Source organism: Halichoerus grypus, chromosome 1 (assembly GCF_964656455.1).
Source record: "Halichoerus grypus chromosome 1, mHalGry1.hap1.1, whole genome shotgun sequence".
Lineage (NCBI taxonomy): Eukaryota > Metazoa > Chordata > Mammalia > Carnivora > Phocidae > Halichoerus > Halichoerus grypus.
This window is the reverse complement of record NC_135712.1, coordinates 118,187,770-118,215,340: the sequence shown is the minus strand read 5'-3', so window position 1 is coordinate 118,215,340 and position 27,571 is coordinate 118,187,770. Positions and strand designations below refer to the sequence as shown.

General features: G+C 40.2%; 1 long non-coding RNA gene across 1 annotated transcript; it reads left to right on the top strand.

The window, feature by feature from the left end:
* Positions 1-10,340: 10,340 nt before the first annotated feature.
* LOC144381634 (uncharacterized) lies at positions 10,341-27,403 on the top strand. The gene is made up of 2 exons (XR_013447242.1): positions 10,341-10,610; positions 26,728-27,403. It is a non-coding gene; the product is annotated as an uncharacterized LOC144381634 (long non-coding RNA).
* Positions 27,404-27,571: the final 168 nt, after the last annotated feature.

The following is a 27,571-nucleotide window of genomic DNA, read 5'->3' as shown; positions in this document are numbered from 1 at the left end:
CAGGCCCAAGATGGAGTCACTTATGCTAGGCCAAGTCACCAAACCTGGACTTAATACTTACCCAAATTGAACTTTCAACCTCCCCCAGAAATGTAGGCTTAACCAGTCAGAAATTTTCCTGTCAGCCCCAGTAAGGTAATCTGTCACATGGGTCCCCCCCCCCCAAACCTCCCAAATAGAGATGAGGTAACCTGCATGATAAGACCCTCTGTCCTTCCCCACCCCACCCTCCACCAAGGGAAAGTGACCTTTGCAGAAACAATTCCTTCTTTTCTTTTACTAATAACTTCCTTGCCCCACCCTCCTGCCTATAAAAACCTTCTTTTTTGTACAACCCTTTGAAGCTCCCCTCTATTTGCTGGCTGGGGTGCTGCCTGATTCATGAATCACTTAATAAAGCCAATTAGATCTTCAAATATACTCAGCTGCATTTTTTTCTTTAACAACACATACCTAACAATTCATAAAACGTAAGAATTATTATAAAGTAAAAACCCATGTAAATAGCCCCCAGGTCAAGAAATAGCTTATCACCAGCACCCAGAAGCCCCCATCATGCCCTTTTCTAAACACAGCTCCCACTCTCTCTTGCCAGAGTTAACCACCGCTCTTTCATAGAAATCACTTCTTTACTTTTCTTGATAATGAACCACCCAGTAGGCATCCCCAAACACTATAGTTACATCTTGCCTATTGTTGAACTTTATGTAAATGGAGTCAGACAATATGTATTCTTCTGTGTCAGGTTTCTTTCACCCAACATTATGTTTTGAGAGGCACCCATGTTCTATGTGAAAGCAGCTTGTCCTTTTTCATTGCTGTATAGTATTCCATTGCAGGAGAAACCATATATACCATCCAGCTGCTGTGGTTTATTATAGATTTCCATTGTTTCATATATGTACATGTATATATGTGTTTATGTATATATTACATGTATATATGTGTGTTTATGTATATATTACAATTTACTTTTCACTTCTACTGCAGATAGATATGGGGATCCCTCCAGTTTGGGGCTATGATGAATAATGGTGCTTCAAAGACCCCTAATGTATTGAGTCTAGTGGCCTTTTTCTCTAATCCACAGGTGTGTTCCATCTCTCCACTGTCCAGAAGTAATAATTTTTCCCTAAAACACACTACCCCACCCCTACCACTTTGCCTGCTGTTAGCTTGGAAATGTTAACGCATAACAGTACAAGCTGGAAACCAGAAGCTATTAAAGAAATGGGAGGTCAGAGACTTTCCGGAGGCCTCCCTTCCTTTCTGCTTTAGATGTGACTTCTGATAACAATAGCAACAACAACAACAAAATACTTAAAAGCATGAAAAGAATTCTTATTCATTTCCTCCAGGTCTTGGGGGGAAGTAGAGGAGAAAGTGCTGATCTTATTGGTATTGCTAGTAAGGCTGGGCCTAGGTTCTTAAAGCTCTCAAGCAGAGAGGTGATTCCACTTCTGCACAAGGCCAGGGCAAGGGAGAAGTGGCTGAGCTTCCTGCTGTCTGGGCTTCTGCTCCCATGCAGGGCATGCTCTACAGCCAGTTTTCAGATAATTTGGGGGGAAGGACAGTGAGACCAGCAGCAAAGGGCTCCTTCAAGCTGCAGACCATGCGAGAGGCTGTTTGGGCTATCTGGGCCATCAGCTCGCTCCATCAACCTGCTCAGAGAAAGTGGGCCTACGTGAACTAGAGGGAGGGTCTCCTTTCCTTCTTACACCAAGAAGTGCCTGAGTGAACTCCACCACAGTGGAGAAGGTGTATCTGACCACATGGGCTTCTTACTGGGTAGATCAAATATGGAGGGCTTGGTACAGTTTACAGAGGACAAGGCTTGAGTACAGTAAGACTTTTCTACAGGCCACGAATGAGCCCATGAATCTCTCTCCCCAACTCACAGTTTCCTGGGTCATCAGACAGAGATACCATCCAGCTGCTGTGATTTATTTTGGATTTCCATTGTTTTAGTGTGTTGAACTTAAATTTTTTTGACAATACAATGCTGGCAGAAACATAATTGGTGCCATCTTTCTGAAGGACTATTTGGTAATAAGAATCAGAAGCTGGAAAATGTGCTTTCCCTTTGACCTAGCAATTCTACGTCTAGGAAGACGTCCTAAGGGAATAATCAGAAATAGACACAAGAATATTCATCCCAGTATTGTGTATAATATGGAAAAACTCCAGACAACCCCCACAGCCACAATAAGGAACCAGTTAAATAAATCTCTTTTCATCCTTATAGAAATATCATCAAAGAATGTTTAATAGCATGGGGTGATGTTAATTCATATGATAACATGATAGTTAAGTGTCCTCCCAAAGGGGAAAAAGACTGAAAAGATATACATCTTCATAGAAATATATCTATGGATTCATATGAAATTACAGAATCAGTATATGCTATATATAATATTTTAAAATCTTTATTTTTTTTTACTATGAAAGTAATGCATAGTCATCAAAAAAATTTAAAGTGAAAGCACCACCCTCACATCATTAGTCAAGGTCACTCCTTGGAGGTAACCACCGTCAACAGTTCACATTGACAGTTTCAAATATAAGTTCACAAAACAAACATCTCTTCATTCTCACAACAATCCCTGCAGTAGTTTTATTTTCCTGATTTTTACAGCTGAAGAAACAGGCTCAAAATGGTTAAATCTGGAACACCATCACTATTTTCTAAAATACAAAATGTACATCAACATAGTCATATCTTTGGCTGGTCCTAGACCACTTTGTAGCATCAGTTCTGTGGCCCTTTGGAGATTTTTGAGGTGACAGCCTTCAACCCCCTCATGGTAGAGGAGTTCCTTCTGCTCCATTCAGAGAGGTGGCTCTTCAGCCACTTCTTGCACATGCCCAGGGACAGGGCCCCTGCTTTCCAAGGGAGCCTCTTTCACTTCAGGGAGCTGAAACCTACCCGCCTGCAACTTGAATTCTCTGGCCCTAGTTTCTCTTCTGAGTCCAGGTCCAATTGGTGAATCCTGGCAAACCTGGCAGTGTATTTACCCAGAGGGCTAGAGGCAGCATTCCAAGAGGGGAAATACAATCATGATAAAGAAAAAAGGAGCTAGGCCACAGGTTGGACTAAGGGTCAGGTTTGAGAGCCAGCTTCTAGGCCCCAAATAGAAAATGAGTCAAATGGACTGGGGACTGAAGAAATAAAAAACCAGTCTGGAAGTTGCCTGTATGTTAGGGCAGGCATGCTGCTATTGGACTGCTTCCAACAACTAGCCCTGCGTAGAGTTGGGCTAGACACTGTAATAGTGCAGAAATCCACTCACTCTTCATATAACAGCACTCCAAATATTTGCACCCCTGCCACCATGATTCACCTTAATCTTCTCTTCTAAACACCCCTTCAAGGTTCTGATGTCCTTTCCCATCCAGTTAATATTTATGGAGATACGGTACATTGAATCTTTTCGTTGTTAATTTGGTTTTAATTAGCCATGTTCACTGATCGATGGAAGAACGTCCTATCCTACACTTTGTTCACTGGGAGTGGGACACAAGGGACTTCACTAATAAGGGATGCATGAATAAGGGATGGTAGATACATGAGCATTTGCTGTGTTATTCTTTCTATCTCTGTGTTGTATTAAATATCTCACTAAGAACATCCCAAGTCTCCTTAGCAGATGTGGGAGCACAGCTGCTTCCACTCACCACAAACTACCATGCTAGCTAAATGGCAGCCTGGTAAGCCTCCACCTTCCCTGGGGCTACAGAGGAATCCACGTCACACTCTAAAGGCTGGGTGACTTCCACTTCTAAGGAAAGCAAAGACTCTTTAATGAAGCAGCTAATTGATCTTTAGGTCTTGTTCTTCCCTTGGGCTTCCTCCCAATTTAGTGGAATTATAAGGAAGTTTGTTGACTATACCAAGCCATAGAGTGAAATACTTGATACTGAGCCCCAAGTGGTCCTTTCTACACACACACACACACACACACACACACACACACACCCCTGCCTGATGGGCAGTATCGAAATAAGATTGAATATGTTAACTTGATACTTTGACAAGACTAGTAGAAAATTCCAAGTTACATTCCTTTTATAAATAAGAAAATAGAGAATATGAAATCTAGTGATATTCAGATTAAATATTCTAGCTCCTATATTTCTGATTTAAAGCAAACTCCCTACGGGCACCTGGCTGCCTTAGTTCATGGAGCATGTGACTCTTGATTTCCAGGTTGTGGGTTTGAGCTCCACGTTGGGTATAGGGTTTATTTAAAAAAAATTTTTTTTAATTAAAAAAAAAAGCAAACCACCCTAAAATGGAAAATGGTCATCAACCTAGCTATTTGGGGTCTTGAAGACCAAAAATCCCCTAAGGAGTTACTTGATTGAAGCCACCCTTTTCATCTTTATATTCAAGATATAAGCTAGTAAAAAAAAAAAAGATATATGGTAGCAAAATAAAACTATTGCATTTATAAAAACATATAACTTTCAAATAATTTATTCATTCACTTATTCACTCATTTGGTTCTGAATGATAAGGAGCCGGCCATGCACAGATCTGGGAAAGAACATTCCAGAGAGAGGAAATAGCAAGGCCAAAGGCTCTAAGTGCCATTGAGCTTGGGAGTTCCTGAGAAAGCAAGAGACCAGTAAAGCTAGAGTATAGTAGTAAGGTGACAAGAAGAGAGGTAAGGGATGAAGCCATAGGAGTGGGCAACTTAATACAGGTCAAGGGAGAAGTCCAGGCTGGAGATAGAAATTTGGAAGTCAGCACCAGTAGATGGTATTTAAAGCCTTGAGATTGGAAGTGAACACCTACTGAGTATGTTCAGAGTACTGGGATATGTCAACTGTTAGAGATTCAGAATGACGAGGCTGAGGAGGAAAGGCCCGCAAATTAGAAGGAGGACTGAGTCAAACAAAGGAAGTGCTGGAAAAAGGAGAGAGGGATCCTGTGTGTCACGCTGCTGCAAAAGTCTGGTAAGAATGAGGACTGAGAAATGCCCAGTGGATCTGCAAACATAAAGGCCCTGGGGACATTGGTAGGCACTATTTCTGCAGAGTAGAGGAGATAAAAGCTTGGCTGGGGTGGACTCAAAAGAGGAGGAGAGGAAGTAAAGACAAAACACAGATAATTCAAGAAGTTCTGCTATAAATGGGGAGCAAAGAGATGGGACTGGGGTCAAGGAAAAAATTTTTTTTAAAATGAGAGGCATGACGGCATGCTTGCATATTGATGGAAACAACGCACGAGAGGGAAAAGCTGATGATGGTGCATATACCCCAGAGAAACAGGGGCTTACCTCTACTGAAAGACACAAGAATGTTCACAGCCACTTTATTCACAATAGCCAAACACTAAAACACCCCACATATCGACCAGTAGTTTTCTGGCTATCAATTGTTGTATAACACACAATTCTAAAACTTAGAGGTTTAAACTGAGAATGTATCGGTATGATTATATCTTATGGTTTGTGGGTCAGGAAATCAGACCGTGCACAGCAGAGACAGCTCATCATTGCTCTATGGTCTCTGCGGAACTCACTGGGATGACCTGAATGTATAGGGGCTGGCAGAGCATCTCTCGTTTTCTACCCCCAGCCTCCTCACATGGCTAGCTGGGGCTTCCTTGCAGCATGGCACCTTCCGAATAATCTTCTTACATGGTGGTTCCAGGCTCCAAGAGGAAGCAGAAACCGCCCAACCTTCTAAAAGCTAGGCCTGGAATTAGCATAGGCTCATCTCCATCAGGTTCTATTGGTCAGGGCAGACACAGGCCAGCCCCATCAAGGAGACACAGAACTTACCCTCAGTGGGAGAAATATCAAAGAAGTTGCAACCATCTTAAATCTGCCATAATCAGTAAAATAGGTAAATAAATTGTTGTATACTCATACAATGAAGACTGCACAGCAATAAATGAGAATGAACTACTGCTACTACAGGGAGTGAATCTCACAGACATACTGCTAAATGAAATGTCAGACACAAAAGAATACATTCTGTCATGTTTCATTTATATGAAGTTTTCTTTGCATCCCTGATATAGAGTGGTAATGGTGGGTAGAAGTTGGAATGGTGGGTACACTTGAGGGGGTACTTCCTTGGATAAGGCCTGGTGGAGATGTCAAGAGTGCTGGAAATGTTCTGGATCATAGTAACACAGGTATATACATATGCAAAAATTTGCCAAACAACGCAATTAAGATCAGTGTTCTTTACTGTATTATTAAGTAGACATACATTTTTTTTTTTAAACAACTCTAAAAGAAGAACAAAATGGTGCAGGATAGAGGAGACCATTGCTGGAAGATTGTATCAGAAGTAAGAGGGGATGGGATCCCAGGGCATAGGGTGGTTGGTGTGGTAGAAGTGCATGGAACTGCTCTTTTGATTGCTGCTATTTTCTCACTGGAAAGAGGAAGTGGGTCAGAAGCTGACAAAGAGAAGAGGCAGGAAAAGTGGAGGGCTAAAGAGAAGAAAAATTGGGAAAGAGCAATCTAAGAAGGAAATGTTGGGGGACTCCCAGCATTACTAAACACCCAATTGATGTATTTGGTCACGAATTTAAAGGGAGGCGAGGGGGATGGGTGAAATAAGTGAAGGGGATTAAGAGTACACTTACTGTGATGAGCACTGAGTCATGTATAGAATTGTTGAATCATTATATTGTACACAGGAAACTAGTATAACACTGTGTGTTAATTATATTTCAATTAAAAATATTTTTAAAATAGGGGCGAAGCTGGGGCGCCTGGGTGGCTCAGTCGTTAAGCATCTGCCTTCGGCTCAGGTCATGATCCCAGGGTCCTGGGATGGAGCCCCGCATCGGGCTCCCTGCTCTGCGGGAAGCCTGCTTCTCCCTCTCCCACTCCCCCTGCTTGTGTTCCCTCTCTCGCTGTGTCTCTCTCTGTCAAATAAATAAATAAAATCTTTAAAATAAAATAAAATAAAATAAAATAAAATAAAATAGGGGCGAAGCATCTGGCTCTTTCTCTAAAATAAATTTTTTTTAATAAAAATAAATAAGTGTGGCAAGTCAGCATGGTTCTGTGTGTCCACATTCACTAAATGCAGGCAGGGAGGTGGACTCCATCCCAGCAGGGGTTTTGCTAGGAAAGTACAGTGGAAAGAAGCAGGGACAAGGGAGGTGAGCATATATACAAGGGAGTAAAAATCAGAGGATGAGAGTCCATGGGTTAGGAGGAAAGTGAGGCTGACAGATTGGTAGAGTTTCAATATTAGAGGAAAGTAGCTGAAAATTTAGCAAACGAGGAGAGGAGGAAAATTGAAATGGAGGTTATGGAGGAGCCAGAACTATTGGTAATAATAATGACTAAACAGAGTGGGTGACTGAGGTTGGCGTATTGGTCAGGCTAGCTGCTGTAACAAAAACAACCCCTAAATCTTAGTGGCTCAACACATAAGGTTTACTGCTTGCTCTCACCCACAATCTCATGCTTGTTGGTGGGGCAGGGGTGAGAGTTGACTCCCTGTAGTCTCTTTCCATGGCAGCTCAAACTCTCAGGCCACACTTTCCAATACTGAGATTTTGAAATGTGACTCGTGCAACTAAGAAACTAAATTTAAGATATTATTGATGCTTAATTAATTTAAAATTGTGAAAGAATGCTTGGAACAATTTCAGTATGTGCATCTACTTTATGAAATTACAGTAGTACCCCTCAACTGTGGGGGGTGCATTCCAAGATCCCCAGTAGATGCCTGAAACTGCAGTTAGTGTCAAACCCTATATATACTGTAATTTGTCTTCTACATACATACCTATGATAAAGCTTAATTTATAAATTAGGCACAGTAAGAGATTAAAAACAAGAACTAACAATAACATATAAGAATTATAGCAATATACTGTAATAAGATTTATGTGAATATGAATATGGTCTCTCTCTCCCAAAATATCTTATTGTATTTGCCCTTCTTGTGTTGAAATGAGATGTTAAAATGCCTATCTGATGAGACGAAGCAAGGCAAATGATGTAGGCATTGTGGTGTAGCATAGTCTACCACTGACCTAATGATTCCTCAGAAGGAGGATCATCTGCTTCTTGGCCTGATTGACCTTGGGTACCTGAAACCATGGAAGGCAAAATCGCAGATAAGGGGGGGAAACTATTGTACATAGAGATCAAGTATTTTTGATGAAAACTTAGCATCCAAATTGATATGTGCTAAAGTATAAATTACACATTAGATTTCAGGGCCTTAGTATAAAGAAAGACTATAAAATACAGTTGACCCTTGAGCAATGCCAGTTTGAATTGTGTGGATTCACTCATACATGAATTTTTCACAGTATAGTACTGTAAATGTAGTTTCTCTTCCTTACGACTTTCTTCGTAACATTCTTACACTAGCTTACTTTATTGAAAGAACATATAATACATATAACTACAAAATATGTGTTAATTGACCATGTCATCAGTAAGGCTTCTAGTCAACAGTAGGCTATTAGTAGTTAAGTTTTGGGGGAGTCAAAAGTTATGCATGGATTTTCAACTGGGTGGGGGTCAGCACCCCTAACTTCCGTGTTGCACCTCATTATAATTTTTATATTATTCCGTGTTGAAATGATAATATTTTTGATACATTGGGTTAAGTAAAATGTATTATTAAAATGAACTTCACGGGCTTCTTACTGCATTTTTTCCAGCAGCTACCAGAAAATTTAAAATTACATATGTGGCCCACATTACATTTCTGCTGGACGGTGCTGTTCTAAGGACCTCAGAATTCTCCATTGGATCCTCTCCATCCAGCCAGCAGATAATGAGAGGGAGAAAGGGCGGTTTCCCTATGGCTTTGTGCCAAGCTCAGTGATGATACCACACTGAACCGTGAAGGAAGAGAGCAAAAGTAGTCCGCTCAGGAAGGAGAGGAAGCAGATTTGGGAAGCAGCGAGCTGGCCTCTGACACAGGTAGGGTGGAAGGACAAGATCACTGAAGAGAGGCTGCTGAGGTGCTGACAGGCTATTGGCAAGGTTGTCTCCATGGGTTTTGAGACTACCATGAATTTGGAAAAGAGTGACTGGGAACAAAAATCTTCAAGACCTCCATGACTACAGTTGAGTCAACAAAGGGAAATCTTTTTTTTTTTTTTAAAGATTTTATTTATTTATTTGACAGACAGAGACAGCGAGAGAGGGAACACAAGCAGGGGGAGTGGGAGAGGGAGAAGCAGGCTTCCCGCTGAGCAGGGAGCCCGATGCGGGGCTCCATCCCAGGACCCTGGGACCATGACCTGAGCTGAAGGCAGACGCTTAACGACTGAGCCACCCAGGCGCCCCGAAAGGGGAATCTTTAATAGACTCTGATAACATGTGCATCAAAGCTCAGAGCTTTTAAGGAAAGAGGAACAATGATCTTGAAGAAGTAATTGGGAGACGTGAGAACACCTCTCCAACCCTCAGGCCCAGGGTCCCAGGGTATGCAGGGAAGAGGAGAAGAAGTCCCTCCAGAAATGGATCTGGCAAAGTAGTCTCTTTACCAGGGAGTAGCATTCAGTGTGTGACCTTAAGCAAGTTATTTAACCATTCTGTTTGAGGCTTCCTTATCTTAAAATAGGGATGATAATAATAATACTTATCTTGGGATGCCTGGGTGGTTCAGTCAGTTGAGTGGCTGACTTTTGGTTTTGCTCAGGTCATGATCTCAGGGTCATGGGATCAAGCCCCGCATTGGGCTCTGCACTCAGTGGGGAGTCTGCTTGAGACTCTCCCTCTTCCTCTGCCCCTCCCCCACTCACGTGCATGTGCACTCTCTAAAATAAATAAAATTTTAATAATAATAATACTTCTCTTACAGGGTTGTTGTGTTAAATACTGACACCTGTATTTAGCATGTACAAATGACTATATAAAATAATTTCTGAACATTGTACTTAAAGCACACTGGTTTCTCCTTTCTTTATATCTTCTTCCTTTGTGTATTTACTTTCCTTTGTGTGAGCATCCATCTGGCCATGCCCTCAGATAAATGAAAGCAATCTGTTAGTTCTGCCCTTGTTCTAGGACATGATTCACTAGCAAAAATCACCAGTTTCATGTAAATTTATGTTGCCATTCAGAAGAAAGAGTTGGCTTTGACGTGAGGTGAAATGGATTTGATCTTACACTCTTGTTTGGGAAAGGAACACACATTTTTTTCTATAAATAGAACGAAAATCTCATTTTCGAAAGGAAAAAGCTTTGTGTGTGAAGAGGGAAGTCCTGAGAGGAGGGTGTGGCTCCTTTCAAATCACAGTAGATGAAATTGCTCAGAGACGTTTTTTCTTATTACCTAATATGGACTTGTATATAAATGGCAAAAGGGGGAGAGGTGCTGAGCAGTCCTTCCAATGTTCCATTTTTGCCACACCATTTCCAGAGCAGTGCCCAGAGAGTCAAAGGCTTCCATTAATGTTGTACCAAATAAGATACTTCAGCAGGACATCCTGGATATAAGAATTAAATTAGTGCTCTGGATTATTCTTTGCTTTCCAGAGGGAACATCCTACAAATCACTCTTCAAATCTCACACCAGAAACTAAAGAGCTCGTTAGACCTTCCTCTGAACTGTGATTGTGCTGGGGGACAGGTGCCGGTCAGAGCCTCAGGCTAGGAAAGGAGGTAAGTGATTCTTCTGCTCCCCATGGCTAGATGAGAACGGTGAAGCCCATCCTCCCTGTTAGAAAGTTTCATCTGGTGCATAATTTAAAAAAAAAAACTCTTATCAGTGACTTGGCCTAGGAGAGGGGGAATCTGACCCTTTGCGATGGTTTTGCGAGTTTCTGTCCACCAAGTCTGACATGCAGGGCACTCTGCTGGGCACTGAGTGGGTCTGGGGGCCTACCCCATCCAACCTCACCCCTGGAGCAGGTCCCGATATTTAACATCAGAACTGGATCCAAAAGCTTGAGGCATTTCCAGGATGCAAAACATGAATTTTTCAGAAGTTTCCTCCCCGTGGTGTTTCATACCACAGGCACATAAGTTCTCATCAAATCCTGTAAGGAAGGTGTTGCTGTCCTTGTTTTACACATGAGGGAGAGGACTCTTGGAGCAGTTATGTCTTTTGTAACGTCCCATGGTGATAAGAAGGGAGCAGAGGTTGGGTCAAACGGGCCCTCTGAGGTCAAGTGCGGGGCTCTCACGCAATGCCCACTCTTGTGATTAAAAACTAAACTGAGCCAAAATGAGATTAAGTACTGCTTCCTCATCTAGCTGATTTTATCACAGAATCACCATGACCAGTGATTCCAAGTACATGGCACCCACTTTCCTAGATGGCGGTCACAGCCACCAGCGGTCCCTGGGCCCTCCAGGAGGTATTCCCAGTGTGTGAACTCTTAGGCAATATGGGTCAAAAGCAAATGGAAGGTAACTGCACATTCTGCTCTGCCTGCACCTGAGTTTTTTAGTATTTTCCCAATGGTTCCTCTATATTAGTGATTAGTAACTTATAAAGTGTGTGTATGTGTGGGGGGGATTACTGAGCCTGATCATCAATCACTTAAATTCAAAAACCTGGCCATCAATTCCTCCCCCTCATGCTGTAAACCTCCCAAGAGATCCCAAGACTTACAAAATGCCCTCTAAATTTGTAGCCAGGAATCCAAGGGCCTGCATAACCTGGCCCTCACCCACCATTCCAAGTTTATTTCCCTGGAATCTTGTGCAAAACTGCTTGCCCTCTCTAGCTGGTGCTCCCCGCCCTCCCAACCCACAGCTTCATATAGTTAAACGACTTCCCAGGTGTCAGGGCCTCATTCCAACCTCATCTCTTTAGAGGAAACTCCCCTGACCTCTACAGCTAGAGGTCCTTCTCCTGAAATTCAGTAGTAATGATGGTTTGACAGCTAACCATCATCTTATCAATAAATATTTGTTAACTGAATGAGTATTCCCAAATGAATTGTAAATCTCCAGAAGGATGTAACCAGTTCTTCAGATCACCAACACAATGTGTCTGATTGAAGGGGATATGATTGACTGATTGATTGATTGATTGGCTGATTTTGCTTCCAGTGTTTGCTGTTTGCATTCCAGAAAGTAATCTATTACCCTGGCTCAGGAGCAAGAGCTGGCGAAAACAGTTTGGCCATTTTGGCTTATCTGATAAACAATGGTGATTCTTTCTGAGAGCTAATGGTGCTAATGGTGCCTGGGGCCCTCCATTCTTTGGGTGGTTATACAAAGGGACAAATCAGATCCCTCTTGTTCACAGAGATGCACTGGGCACCTCTCTGAGGAGAATGGAGACCTATGGCTGTTGTCTCGCTATCTGTCCATGTTTCCCTCTTTCTATCTATTTATTTATTATTTATTATATATCGTATATGGCATTCTAGCCAAAAATGTTTAACTTGAATCTAACCAAAGGTTTATATCTAACTTATTTACATGAATTATAGGGGATAGAGGAATAAGCTGAACAACAATATGGGGAAGCAAACAAGCTAAAAAGGTGGTACATTCTTTAGGACAACTGGCCTGGGCTCTTCAACAAATCAATGTAATAAGAAAAGCAACTGTTCTAGGTTAAAAGGTAGATTAAAAACATAACAATTACATAGAGCATATGGTTCTGGATTGGTTTGTGGTTTGTACAAACCAGATAGAAACGACATTTTGGGGCCGAATGAGGAAGTTTGAATGTGTATTAAGTATCAGATGATATTAAGAAATCATCATTAATTTTTTTAGATATGAAAATTTAATTTTTGGCTCTACAGGGAGATGCTCTTATTTTTTAGACATGCATAGTGAAGTATTTAAGGCAGTTTCAAGAGTTTAGAACAACAAAGATTTATTTCTCACTAACACTACATCACTGTCCCAAGTCAGCTGCCACTTTCCATGTCATCTTCAGTCTGGTGTGAAGGCTGAAAGAGCAGGCCTGTCTTAGCACATTGTTCCAGAAGTAAAATAAAGATGATGAATCAGATCATGACTCAAAATGTCGGTTTCACTTCCACTCATATTTATCAGCTAACACAAGTCAAGTGGCTGAGTCTAGTATCAATGGGGTAAGGTATAATTCTCCCACAGGGTGGGGCAGTAGAATTATTAAGAAACCAATGACGATGAGAACAAAGTATCTAAAACTCTAAGTCATAACAAAATTGTTACTCAGGGAACAAATTATAATGTTAAATCCAGATGTTAGAAAGCAAGAGAGACTGAAAATAAATGAACTTAACTTTCAACTGTAGAAACTAGAAAAGAAATAACATATAAACCAAGGAAGGGAGAAGGAAGGAATTAATAAAGATAAGATAGATAACATGAAATAGAAAACCAAAAACAATAGACTTAAATTCTATGCTTTGACAAGATCAAAACAAAGAAAGCCTTTGGCAAGCCTTATCTAGTAAAGAAAGAAAGAAAAAAGACACAATAACATTAGAAATGAAAACAGGATGCTAGAGATTTAAAAAAAATTTTTGAGATTAAAAAAATTTTACATGCTATCTACAACTTTATTCCAATGACTTTAAAAATCCAGACCATGAAGAGTGACTTTCTAGAAAAATGTAAATTCCAAAAACAAAGAATGAATTTACCAATAATAGCATAAAAAATAGGTAGTCAAAGATCTACCTTCAAAGAAAGAAGAAGTCCACACAGCCCATTAGGGTGAGTACTACCAAGACTTTAAGGGGCAGATGAACTCCACAGAATATGAAATGTCTCATGGCTTAGTAAAGGTAGAAGGCTTACCAAGAGCAGATTATCACTTTTTAGCTAAAGATACCATATGACTTAAGTTCTGGTCAATGAGATGGCAGAAGAGGGAGAGAGGGGTGCTTTTGGGAAAGGTTTTCTTCTCCAACAAAAAGAAAGGGATGTCTGTGAGGAGACCCTGGTCCTTCCTCCCTGCCTGGGGACAGGTCCCTATGGATCTGCTGGGACCCTGAGGGAACACATGGCTGACCCACTGAGAAGGAGATGGGACGTCTTGGATTCTTTATAATGTTGTTGAGTGTTGAACCAGCTCTGGCACCTCCTACATGAGAAAAACACATTCTTGTTGTATAAACCACTTTTTAAAAAATTGGTTTTTGTTACAGGCAGTTGAAAACACCCTAACTAAAATATGTGGGCCCTATCAAACTTTAATAGCATAAATACCATAAGTGATATCAATGGTTTCAGAGCCCAGAACAAGTGCGAGAGCTTTACAGCTTACAGCTTTGCATGTATTGGTCATATATGATGCTCATACAACAACTAAATATTTTCATATACCATTTCTAAAGGGAATTTTTTTCTTTTAAATCCTATGCTGCCACTGGTTTATTGGGACTTTTCAATGATAAAATAGAGACAGAAACCCCTGTCTTTAAGAAAAGATGCTCCAAACAAATTCTTACCTGTGAAGTTGAAGTACATTTTTTTCTGCCAAGATAACTTAGAGACAAAACAGAATATATCAATTTCTATATCAGTTACCCCTCCCCTGTTTTAAACAGCAAGATGATTATGGCAATTGTTATGACTATGATTCTTAATTCTTAAGCTTTTGATTTCTTGTAAAAACTAAAATGGGATTTTTGACCAAATGGCTATTACAGTAGGTTCATATTTTATTGAAATGTTCATCCATATCTTTTCTGATCTTTCAGCTTCTTCCTGCTTATATTATGAGGTGTTAGGTGATTTCTCAGTTTATGTGGCCCATCTTGTCTGTGTTCCTGTCAGCTGATATAATTCAATGTAAGCAAGTTAATGAGTTGTTTTCAGTGAGACTCAGGGCATTCAATAAGTTTAATAGCTCAAGTGTGAAATTTTCTGTTTGTTAAAAATAAAAGAAAATTAAAGCTAAGCGATATATATGCCCCAAATGAAAATGCTAACACTCTCATACCTGCGTTATGTTAAGTGATTGCATGCCAAGGAAAGTGATATGTATGCAGATGACTCAAGCAGAGTTTAGGACTCAGGGTCAGACAAATTCATGGAGGAACTAGAGGGCAATGATCTTACTAAGGAACTGGGAGGGAAATGCAATTACTAAGGACTCAGGAACAGAGCAAGGGTCAGCCATGAAGAAGAAAGTAGGCAGATAACTTGGTTACTAGAAACCCGGAAACCAAGGTCAAGGCAGTGGCAGGAAAGAGCAAGACCAACTGTATCCTGAGGCAGTGAGTTTACCACCAGGGCTCTGGAGACCTCCTGCCCATAAGAGGCAGAGTTGGAGGCAATGCTGAGTCTGGGGGTGGGAGGTGCAGGTAGTCAGGAACCAAGCAAAAGCTCTAAGCCAAGTTCATTACACCAGACAAATGAACTACTTCTTCAGAATCTCAAGTGCAGTCAGAAATGGCTGACAAACTACTGCTAGAAGAAGAAGACCCATTTATCTCCTGGGTCTAAAAGGAGCTGAATCTGGAAGAAATTATGAAGACAACAAGTCTTGTGTTTAGTGTGTGTAAACCCCCTTCCAACCCCCAGTTAACTCCAGTAATCGAAACACATTCATTTTAGAAGGCTGGCTCATCTGAGAAGTCCAAAGTGCTTGAAAGACATCACCTAATTAAGCCCCTCTTACAAAGACTGGCAGATAAACACCTTGTCCTAACTTCCAGTGGAACTATTTGAGGATCAGTTCTATTTGTAAATCTGGGGAACACAAAAGGAAGTTAATCTCTGCTGGTATTAGCCTGTTTGAGAGAATCCATCCCTAAAGGCCATAGGTAGCAAGTAGCAATGTCAGCTCAAAAGCCATGCTCTTGGGAATGTCCTGCAAAAGAAGAGCATGGAGACGAGATGGGGACTAAAGCTTGGATTTCACTTTCCTCCTGGCCAGTGTGCATCTGTCTTAGAGATAAGAGCCCACCTTTCTATTGCACTGCCGTTGTCTCCCTCAACAACACCTAAAGGACTTCCACTAAAATATTTACTGTGAGCATGAAGTCAAACCTTGGTAAAAATTAAGGAACATCTTTTTTCCTACCATTTTGCCAACTTGGGTCAAAGACCTGCTGCTGCCTTTCTCTACTGTTCCATTTGTTTTCTCTTTTCCATTTCCTCTCCCACCTTCCAAGTTTACATTCAGGGTGCCTGCCGTCAAGCAAGGGCACTGCTTGACGCCCCCCCCCCGCCCCCCAAAAAGGAAATAGAAAGGATCCTCAAGGTCCACAGATATAGTGAGATTAATTAAAAAAAAAAAAAAAAAGCAGCAGCTGTGCTTAACATATGGTACAATCGCCAGGGCCTTCCCCTCTTCATGATATCCTAGATGTGTAGCAACTTCATTTGGTTATTTCAGAATGTTTTGTAAACAGGGCAGGCACAATCAAAGAACGGTTAACAACATTTCAGTTGTATTTGTCTGTCATTTTCTGCATGTGTTTTCCCAAAGGCTTCTTTCTTAAAGGGAGCCTGGAGAGGGGCCTTAGTCATCTGTTATCTCTCTTGCTGCTTCCTGCTCAGTCAGTGGGAACATTGAAATATATGAACGATTTTGTATAACGCACGTGCTCAAGAGAGTAAGTTTCTGATCTAACTCCACCCAGGACTTGGGTGGCATTTGGGAACCCAAGTCCTACCACTATATGCTGCAACTACCTCTCTCCTCAACTTAGGTAAAAGGTGATCTCTCCTAAGAAGTAGAATGTGCTTATCTTTCTTTGGCCATTCAGAAAAGCAAGACTCTGTTTCAAATGTCACTCTCAAAACATAATAGCATTGTAAATCTTATATATAGAAGTGGATCACCTATATATTTTCGTGATCATATTAGCCCAGGGGTCCTGAACCCGGGCCTGTGAATGGGCTTTAAGGAGTCTGTTAACCTCCAAATTGTGCATGGTACAGCTGGAAGATGTGCCTGGACAGGATGTGCCGAAGGTGAGATACTGTTTCTCTTCCTTTCCCAGAAAGCTGAAAATGTAAGGAATGAGTCCTAAAAATATGGATGTTGTGGGAAACCAGTTTTCCTAATCTCTCTCATAATTCTGCCCTCACTCCGAGGTCCATATCTTAGACTTTGCTCTTGCTCTTAAGGGGGAACCTGGAAATGGAGTGGAAAAGAATGGAGTCAAGACCTCACATACAGTGAGCCCTGAAAAAAATGTTAGTTGAATGGATCAGTGAATGCAAGAATGGCTTTAGGTTGAGATGCTAGTTTTGGAAAATGTTTAAATAGAAGGTTGTAAGATTTATCTCCCCTTCCCTCTCCCTAAGACTACTTTAAAATAAATTTCTGAATCATGTGTTGGAGAGGAATTGACCCCACCCCCAGGTCAAAAGTGAAACCTCCTGGGCTTGACCCTATCAGCATATCCCATCTCTCTGGCCTTCAGAGTTGGTTTAGGACACATACAGTCACAAGTCAGGGCAGCAGAGGTCCAAAGAGACTACATTTGGGAGTTTTATTTAAGCTATTGAGGATGCTGACACTCTTTTCTGCTGGATCTGAACCTAGAGGTATGTAGGCCCAGAAGCTTTGTAAACTAACCCTAAGATCATGGAACCAATAAGTGGAAAGCAAGAATCCAGAATTTGTTTACTTCATTTGGGCCCCGGGTCAAACCTTCCCCAAAGTCAGTAAACCTCTGGACTTTAAGCTATGTTCACCTGTAAATTCTCCTTATAGTTTAGGACAATCTGAGTTTGCTTTCTCTGTCTTGATATGGAAAGATCATCAACTAACATAAACTTATGTGCTTTGCAGGAAGTTGAAACACAATATGCATTTATGGGGATTTCCCAACTCCCAAACCATCATTTAACCAAAAGACCAATTTCCTCATAATATTGCCAGTAAGGCAGTTATATACTTGTATACAATGCATTAGAGATAATGAGTTTGTGTAAAAGTAATTAAGTTATGGTCATAGAGTGAGTCGGTTGCAACACAATAATTCGAATCAAGGAACTTGAATTCCCACGCCCCTCGAGACATTATCAAGTCTCTTAGGAAATAATGTTGAGATATTGCCTAAAGTGACATTTAAATTTTCCCTCATGTTCCTCTTAGTCGGATTGTGACAGATAGTTCCTGCTAAAAAGAACATAGTCACTTCTCTGACACAATTATTTTCCACTAAAAACAAAACATCAAACTGAAAGGAAAAGAGATTGTTGAAATAATAAGTCAGTTATTTATTAATACTATCAGATAACACAATCCTGGAACTAGAAAATTGGATTCAAGTTCTGAATTGCTCCAACTTTGCCCTAGGAGTTGTCTGGCAACCACACCAGAAGCCCACAGCTTATTTGAATAGAGGGAAATGAGTCTTGATCCCAATTTGTGAGATACCTTTGTTCAAATAAAGATGGAATATGGATAGATAGAACCTACTATTCTTTTAGCCCACGTTTCCTTATTCATAGAAGGATGTCCTAGACTTCAGGATATGGAAAGAATTTTGTTTACCATCATTACTCCTGACCTTTGAGGAGCAACATTTTTTTTATTTATAGAATTTCTGGAGAGTCATGATTTTCCAGGTTTACAAAAGTTCATTTTAAACTAGTTTCTTGTTTTTTAAACACTGATATTTTTGGTGGTGAGTGTCTGAGTTGAGGAAACAACACAGTGTAACAGAAAGAAGGTCTCACCAGGAGCTGAATGCTCTCTGGTCACTTTATCCATCTCATGAACTTCCTGTGTAGAATAGATCTCTGTCTCTGAGACTCAGTTTTCTCCTCTACTAACAATGGGGCTTAGACCAGTTGATCTCAAGGGTTTCTCCCCCAGAGATATAGGAGTCTAACAGCAATATGATGATCCTCACTATAATGTCAGGAACTATCATTTGAAACTACACATCCTCTGTAGCGTTTAGTCCTCCATTGTAACAATCAGAAATAAATTCTCACTTATAGAATGACCAATACTCATGAAAGATTCTTGATTAAGGAATAGAATATGTCAAATTTGGCAGGAATATTTGAGTTTTATAAACAACAACAACAACAAAATCCTAGGGCTAACTTTTGAGATTTAGATACTATCAAGTTATGCTGTAAAACAATGATTAAGTAGGAGACATTATTCTTAAATCTGTTTTGCCCTTATACAAGGAAATGCTTTCTGATCCTTCTTTAGTTAGCACTCATCATGAAAGAAGTAAATTGAAATTTTTCAGTGCGTGTATTACTTCAGCGTATCACATGTGCAAGGGGCCTGACTATTCAATAGATGCCTTCGTGTGACATCCTTTTAGTTTCAAATTTGAGTTAAATTAGCATGCTGCTTTGCAACGGACATATGAAACAACAGTACACCAAAACTCACTGAAGACTGATGGCTTAGCTTTTTCTTTCTATGATTGAAAGTAGTTTTGTGTTTTTGACAGAGTCCTGTGGTTTAAAACAATTGTTTTTAGTTAAGTAGAAAAATCAATATAAAAAATTAAACGAATGGTATAACAGGCCATAATTATGGTTCTGGCTTCATTTCCACTCCTTTAGTGAAATGAGCATATATTAAGTGGAACCATATGACATTGCTATCTTCATAGGTCAAAATTTCATTTGGTTTCACCTAATACCTTATAACTCATTTATTTAAGTATTGGTTCTTACCCTATAACTGAAGAACTTATATCTTCCTTTAAAGAGGAAAAAAAGTTTGCAGTTAGAAACTGTGGGTCTCAGAGTTTATAATGAAAGGAGACAGTTGAACTAAAGTGCATTTTCCCAATCATTTAATTTAATTATTTTATTTATTTAGGTGGGGAGGGGCAGAGGGAGAGGGAGAGAGAGAGAATCTTAAGCAGCGTGGAGCCTAACGCAGGGCTGGATCTCACAACCCTGAGATCATGACCTAAGCCAAAATCAAGAGTTGGATGCTTAACCGACTGAGACACCCCCCCACTGCAACCCTTTAAACTATCAAAGTAGTACAACATGTACATTGGTAAAAAATATTAAAAAATAGTACAAAAGGACTAAAAAAAGAAAAGTACATGTATCTTGTCCTCCATCCCACTAGAAAAACGTGATATTCATTGAACTCCCTAGGCAATCACTTTAAATCCTTTCTAACTTTATTTCATTTGGTCACTGCTATGGGTCTGAATGTTTGTGTCCCCCACTCCCCCCCAAATCCTTATGTTCAAATCCTATCCCCTAAGGTGATGGTATTAGGAGGGGCCTTTGCAGGTGATTAGATCATGAGGATGGAGCCTAGGAATTCGACTAATGCCCTCATAAAAGAGGCTCCAGAGGGATCCCTCCCTGTTTGGCCATGTGAGGTTACAACTAGAAGTTTGCAACCTGGAAGAGGACTCCATGCTGGCACTCTGATCTTGGACTTCCAGCCTCCAGAACTGTGAGAAATAAATTTCTGTTGTTTATAAACTACCCAGTCTATGGTATCTTGCTATAGCAGCCCAAATGGTTTAAGACAGTCACTCTCTCCTTAGCTTTAAATAACATGCTTATATACCTTTTCTTTTTGGTCAGTTTTAAACACTATTAACTCCCTGGCAAAGAAGATAATAAATGAGCTATTTATGTATTATGTCCTACTTCATCCTCCATTTCATATTTTGTTATTTGTAGTATTATTTTAGTATTAAAAATACACAGTACTATTTAGTATTTACTTTTTCTATTGGTTATATTTACAACCTTAAAGAAATACATACTTAATATTTCCACTTCCAGCTCCACCATCTTTAAACTCTTAAAATCTCCCTATTTTTTTTTTAAAGATACGTTTATTCAGTGCCATGACCAGACTATTATATTTAGCAATCAACAGCATGGGTGCAAAAAAAAAAAAAAACCCTACATTAAAACCCTTTGTTGGAATGCTTTACACTTTCCATAGAAGAGAAACTCAAATAACCTGTTATACAATTAGTCACAAATACAGTCCTCAAGTTATTTGCCCATACACATGAGTATTGTTTAAAACATGTCTTCTTCATAGCAGCTAGGCCCTGCTACCACCGTGCTTGGCTGAGTTCACAAATCTGTTGTAACCTGTAGCTTCCCTGTCACTTCTCTGGCTCTCCTCTCCTGCTAAGCTGTTTCCTGGCAGTAATGAAAACCTCCTGCCACTTCCATAGCTCCTGCTGCTGCTGGAACCTCCATAGCCACCTTGGTTTCATGGGTTGGCAAAGTATTGGCCTCCCCCACAATAGGGGCCAGAGCTTCTGCCTCCAAAATTTCCCCCTTTAATGGGTCCAAAATTTGAAGATGATTGTTGTAATCGTCAAAATCATTACAGCTTCTGCCACCTCCAAAATTGCTTCCATCATTACCAAATCCATTATAGCCATCCCCACTGCCACCGTATCCACCACCATCTCGACCACCACCAAAGCCACCTCACCAATGAAGTTTCCTCTGTGATCAAAGTTGTCATTCCCACCAAAACCACTTCCACGACTACCACCAGAGTTTCCAGAACCACTATGACCTCTTTGGCTGGATGAAGCACTAGCCATCTCTTGTTTAGATGGGGCTTTCCTTACTTCACAGTCATGGCCATTCACAGTATGGTATTTCTGAATGACAATCTTGTCCACAGAGTCACGGTCATCAGATGTTACAAAAGCAAAGCCTCTCTTCTTGCCACTGCCTCGGTCAGTCATGATTTCAGTCACTTCAATTTTCCCATACTGTTCAAAAATAATCTCTTAGATGGTGTACTTCAATGTCTTCTTTAATGCCACCAACAAAAATCTTTTTCACATTTAAGCGGGCACCAGGTCTTTGAGAATATTCTCTTGAGACAGTCCTCTTTGGTTCCACAACAATTCCATCCACCTTGTGTGGCCTTGCACTCGTGGCTGCATCCACCTCCTCCACAGGGACATACGTGACAAACCCAAAGCCTCTGGAGTGCTTGGTGTTTGGATCTCTCATTGCCACACAGTCCGTGAGCATTCCCCATTGCTCAGAATGGCTCCTCAGACTCTCGTTGGTTGTTTCAAAGCTCAAAACCCCAACGAAGAGCTTCTGCAGCTGTTCAGCAGGCTCTTTGGGAGACTCCGACTTATACATGACAGCGGTGGGAGGAGGGACTTTAATGATGCTTACTCAGTGGTGTCCAGGGGTGGAAAGCAACTCTTAACATCTCTTATCTTATTATTTATTATGTAAGAGAAAGAACACATCTAAATTTCCCTTCAACTTTCTTCCTTCAACTCTCTCTTCTCCATAGACCTCTTGACTTCTGTCAACTCCACCATTACTTTTATATTGTTAGAATTTATAACATTCACCTTTTGTTCTGTGAATGGCCATTCAGTTTTGACACTAAGTATTGAAAGTCAATAAAGTGTAATTATACTATTTTGCTTATGTAAATACTATTCACTATAGAACAAAATGCATCAGTTAGAATAGAAAAGGCAAATCTGTATCACTGGCCCGTAGCACTAGGAGGGATGCTTCAAACGTCAGGATTATATAATTACATTTTCTTTTTTTTTTTTTTTTTTAAGATTTTACTTATTTATTTGACAGAGAGAGACACAGCGAGAGAGGGAACACAAGCAGGGGGAGTGGGAGAGGGAGAAGCAGGCTTCCTGCTGAGCAGGGAGCCCGATGCGGGGCTCGATCCCAGGACCCTGGGATCATGACCTGAGCCGAAGGCAGATGCTTAACGACTGAGCCACCCAGGCGCCCCTATAATTACATTTTCAAATACTCCATTAGAAGCACTAAATAATAACACATTTTAGTTTGCTTTATATTTGGAATGCAGTTTTGTTTTAATTGCTTTCCATTTTTCCTCTTAACAATGGAAGCACATGCCTTCACCATCTGACTAAATTTGCCCAGGATCTTAATCCTAGTCTCTGTGGCATGGAATCCACTTTTTGCCTGAGGACATTCTTCTCCAGTTCACTATCATTTGCTCTCTTAGTCTGTTGTACAGCTATTGTTCTAGGCCTTACTTTCATTGGGTTAGGCATTAGTGTTTCTTGGATCTCAGGTTTTTCTGACTCTTGGATTCCTTTTTCTTTTTACTGTTTCATTCCCCCCCCCCTTTTTTTTTTAAGATTTTATTTATTTGCAGAGAGAGACAGCGAGAGAGGGAACACAAGCAGGGGGAGTGGGAGAGGGAGAAGCAGGCTTCCCGCGGAGCAGGGAGCCCGATGTGGGACTCGATCCCAGGACCCTGGGATCATGACCCCAGCCGAAGGCAGATGCTTAACGGCTGAGCCACCCAGGCGCCCATTTACTGTTTCATCCTTAATTGATTTTTTGAGAAAGAATTTTTGAGAGGTGAGCTTTCTGAGTTCTTACATGTCTGAACATGTCTTCATTTTACCCTTATAGCTGAGTGATAGCTTAGCTAGTTATGATACTCAGCTCTTCAGAACTCTGAAAGCAGTACTCTACTTCTGGCACTGAGTGCTGTTGATGAGAAGACTAGTGCCAATTAAATTTTTGTTCTGTTGTAGTTGACCTGTCGCTTGTTCTCTGGAAGCTTTTAGAATCTTCTCTTAGTATTTAATGTACAATAAAATCACAAGTTTATGGTGAAGTAGGGATTTATTTTCATTTATTTTGCGTGGCACTTGGTAAGCCCTTTTACTCTGAAGACTCCTATCTTAGCTCTAAGAAATGTTCTTCTATTATTGCTCTCATTATTTTTTCCCCTGAGTTTTCTTGTCTCCTTCTGGAACTATTAGTTGGCTATTATCCTCCCTGGATTGACCTTACATAGTTTTTCAACTTTTAAAAATATTTCTTCCCCTTTGTCTTTTTGATTTACACTTTGGGAGATTCTACTGACTTTTTCTTTCAGCTCTTCTGTTGACTTTTTTTTTAAAGATTTTATTTATTTATTTGAGAGAAACAAAGAGAGGACGACTGGAGGTGGGGGGCGATGGCAGAGGGAGAGAGACAAGCAGACTCCTTGCAGGACCCTGGGATCACAACCTGAGCTGAAGGCAGACACTTAACCACTGAGCCACCTAGGTGTCCCCGATTTTTCTAATTTTTTTTAATTAGAGGAATTAATTATATTTTAAATTTCCAACAATTCTTTTTTTGTCTCTGCTATCTATACCTATATCTATATAAATATATAGATATAAATATATAGATATGTCTATATATAAATATATATATAAACTTGTTTTATGGATACACGGGCTTTTCAAATTTTCCTGAAGTCACTAGAATACAAAAAAGAAAAAAAAGAATTTTCTGTTTCTCTGAGGTCAGCTTCTTTTTAAACAGTTCTTTTGAAAATTATTAAAACTATACCTTCTTTTGGTTATTTTTCAACGAAGTGAACCAGAAAAATGTGTATCAGGAAAATTGCCTAACCTTTGCCCCATTAAAAAAAATAAGTTTTATTATGAAAAATTTCAATGATGTACAAAGTAAACAAAATATGATGAACTCAATGGACTCATCACCCAGCTTCAATAAATAACAACATTCTGCCATTCTTGTTTCACTTATACCTTCACCTTCTCCTGTAAATTTTTATAACCAAGTTATTAAATAGTTCACATTGAGTTGGTCATTTGAATTTATTTTTCATTTAGTAAATTATCCCGTAAGATCATATCATACACTTTTCAAAGTCACCTAATCCAGTGAATGACAGTATTAAAAATTATAACAAAAACCCCTACCATGTAACAGAGCACTTTCTATGCCATATACTATGTCATGCTTTACAAAAACACTCTTTCATTTATTTTAAGATGATTTATAATGCAGGTGTCTACCTTTTAATCTGCAAAGGGTATAGAGATGTTGTTTGTTAAAGGATTAGTAAAAGCATTCAATATGAAAATTAATGTGTGGACAAGGACGTTCTCTGTAAAGAGAAGTATGTGTTCATGACTGTGTTTCTTGGATACAATAAAATGCCAACACAACTGTAGCTGCTGTTTTAAGGAAGGACTATTTCTAAGGAAATCTTAATATCCTCCTAGGGACAAATAATGGCCTTTCAGTGATTTAGTATCAAAGTCACATCAGTTATAACACCAAATTATAAATAAGATGCTGCTATAAAAACTGAAATATTTTTTCTGTACACATGATTCTAAAATTCAGGAATAAACTAAGAGTTTTAGCAAATTAAGAGCCAAAAGATCTTGTTTATACCCATAGAAGGCAGAAAATGGATTCTGCTGACTGGAGAGAATACTCAACCAAGTGCCCCACACCATTTCTCTCATTTTCTCTCATTCCACCTCATTCAGCTTTGTGAAGTTTCCCCAGAGCTCTGCCATCATTCACTGGGGAACCAGTACTGGGTAGTTGGAGAAAGATGGGGATTTGAATCAATGTACTGTTGTTTGATAGCTTTTTGACCATGGGGAAGTTACTTAATTTCTCTAAACCTCAGTTTCCTCATTTACAAAATTAGGGAAACAATATCTCCCTCTTAGGGTATTTGTAAAGATTAAGAAATACATCACACTAAGCAAGTAGTACAGGGCCTAGGACTTAACTATGTATACATGATCATTATTATTCCTGTGGGATTCATAGGTATCCTCTACGGGTAGGGTAGCAAGATTTAGCAAATAAAAATACAGGATATCTAGGTAAATTTGAATTTCAGGTAGATAAGAATAATTTTTTAGTCTAAATATATCCCAAATATTGCATGGAATATACTTATACTAAAAAATTATCCATTGTCTATCTGAAATTCAAAGTTAAGTGGGAATCCTGCCATTCTTGTTTCACTTATACCTTCACCTTCTCCTGTAAATTTTTATTTTACAAATAACCTCTCTTTTAAAAGAAAAATGAGGTATAGTAAAATAAACTTATAAGAAATAAACCTCTCTTTTAAAAGAAAAATGAGGTATAGTAAAATAAACTTATAAGAAATAAAGTTGCGATTAAAGTTGATACTTTATCTGCTCAAACTTGGTAGTCTCCTATCCCCCAGTACACTCAGTATTTTCTCTTCCGGGTAATGCTCAAGTATCATATAACAGAGAAACAGATAGTGCCTGTATTTTGGAGTAGAATGTCAACTTTTCCCCAAACTAAAATCTGTTGGATCAGTTACTATCCTAAACTAGGCATGGGTTTTCAAACTACTTACTGAATTATATTTGTATTTAAATATTTATTTGGAAAACCACAAAGCACTACATACGAAAGTCATATCGAGGACCACTAAAAATAAGCAAACTACAAATCTGACAGCACTCAATCTTCTAAACACTATTTTCAAAATGTTCTTGTCTACCATGTTTTCTTTGTGCGTACCAGGTAATTGTTTTTTAAATGTGCTTGTTACGAGCACACACGGAGACTCACAAGATAAATAAAGCAGATGGGTTTTATACTTTATTTCAATCAGACTGTATTTCTTAACCTCTTATCTAAACGAAAAAGCCTGTTTTCAACCCTACTAGTATTTTAGCTAATTTGTAGTTAGATTTTTAATGAGATAAAAATACCTTTCCTAAAGGCAAGGTGGCTGGGAATTATTTTATAGTAATATAGTCTTCTACCTCTTTCCATCTGTGGGAGACGTAATCCGTAATTCCTTGCTTCAATAAGCAAAGTGAGGAAACAAGAGAGATGCCAGAATCTCTTTATCCATTACCTCTTTAAAGCATTTGCAGGCGGTGTTTAAACTTCCAGATAGATTATAATGCAATTATTCCAAAACATAATATGTGTGCTACATTTCCTCATTCATAATTTTTTATTTGCCAATAAAACAGAAGCAGTGCTCCATTTATTTTTCCTAAAAAACCCGCACCTTCTGCCCAAACTCAGCTCTATTTCTTTTCATTCTGTCGCCATGGTCGCGGTGCACTGTACTCTTCAGCTCCATCTCGTGTAGAAAAACGTCGACTGCACCCTCAGCTCCGACCCCGGGGAGCATTCACGACAGTGGAAAAGATGAAAAGCCGGGAACTTTATTTAGGAATCAATACTAAACGAAGAATTGATTTCCTGTAGACCCTGTCTCAGAAAAAGCAGGTCTTACAGTTGACGGGAAACTCAGGAAAGCGTATATATTCATTTCCTTGATACATTCAACTGAATCTGGAGAAAACTCTACTGTTCAATTACTACTTAGACATACTTAGGATGAAATTTCCATTGACCTGCGATTCCTGGTGAAATCCTTCAAAAAAGCCAAGTAAGGACTTTCTCTGAGCAGCAGGATGTACTACACTAGATGCCTCCCGGGAGCCTACAGCGGACCATCTATCGGTCACGTCATAGAGCCCAAAGGAGAACGCCTGGAGACGGTCTGCGAGGCCGTTCGGGGAGAGGGTGGTGCAGTCCCCTACTCGGTGAAGACGACTCGGGCAGACAGGAGTCGTTTCCGTGTTCTCCGGTCCCGCGCCGCCTCAGGCAAGGAGCTGAGGGGCCGTCGGGCCCGGTTGCCCACAGCATCTCCCCAGACTCCTCCTCCTGAGAAACCTGCGGGTCAGGGACGCCCACCTTGGGCTTGTTATTATAAATTTGCTTATGAAGCCCTCATGATTTTTAAAGCTGCCATGTGTGGTTTCTGCTTCCTCTGACCAGGGGAGAGGGAGCCCCGAGCGTCCCCCAGTCGGGCGGGGAGGCGCGGGGCGAGGAGGGCGGGGCGAGGCGGGGCCGCGGCCCTGGGCGGGGCGTCCTCGCCGAAACCGGCTGCGCCGGGCGGCGGGCGGGAGGCA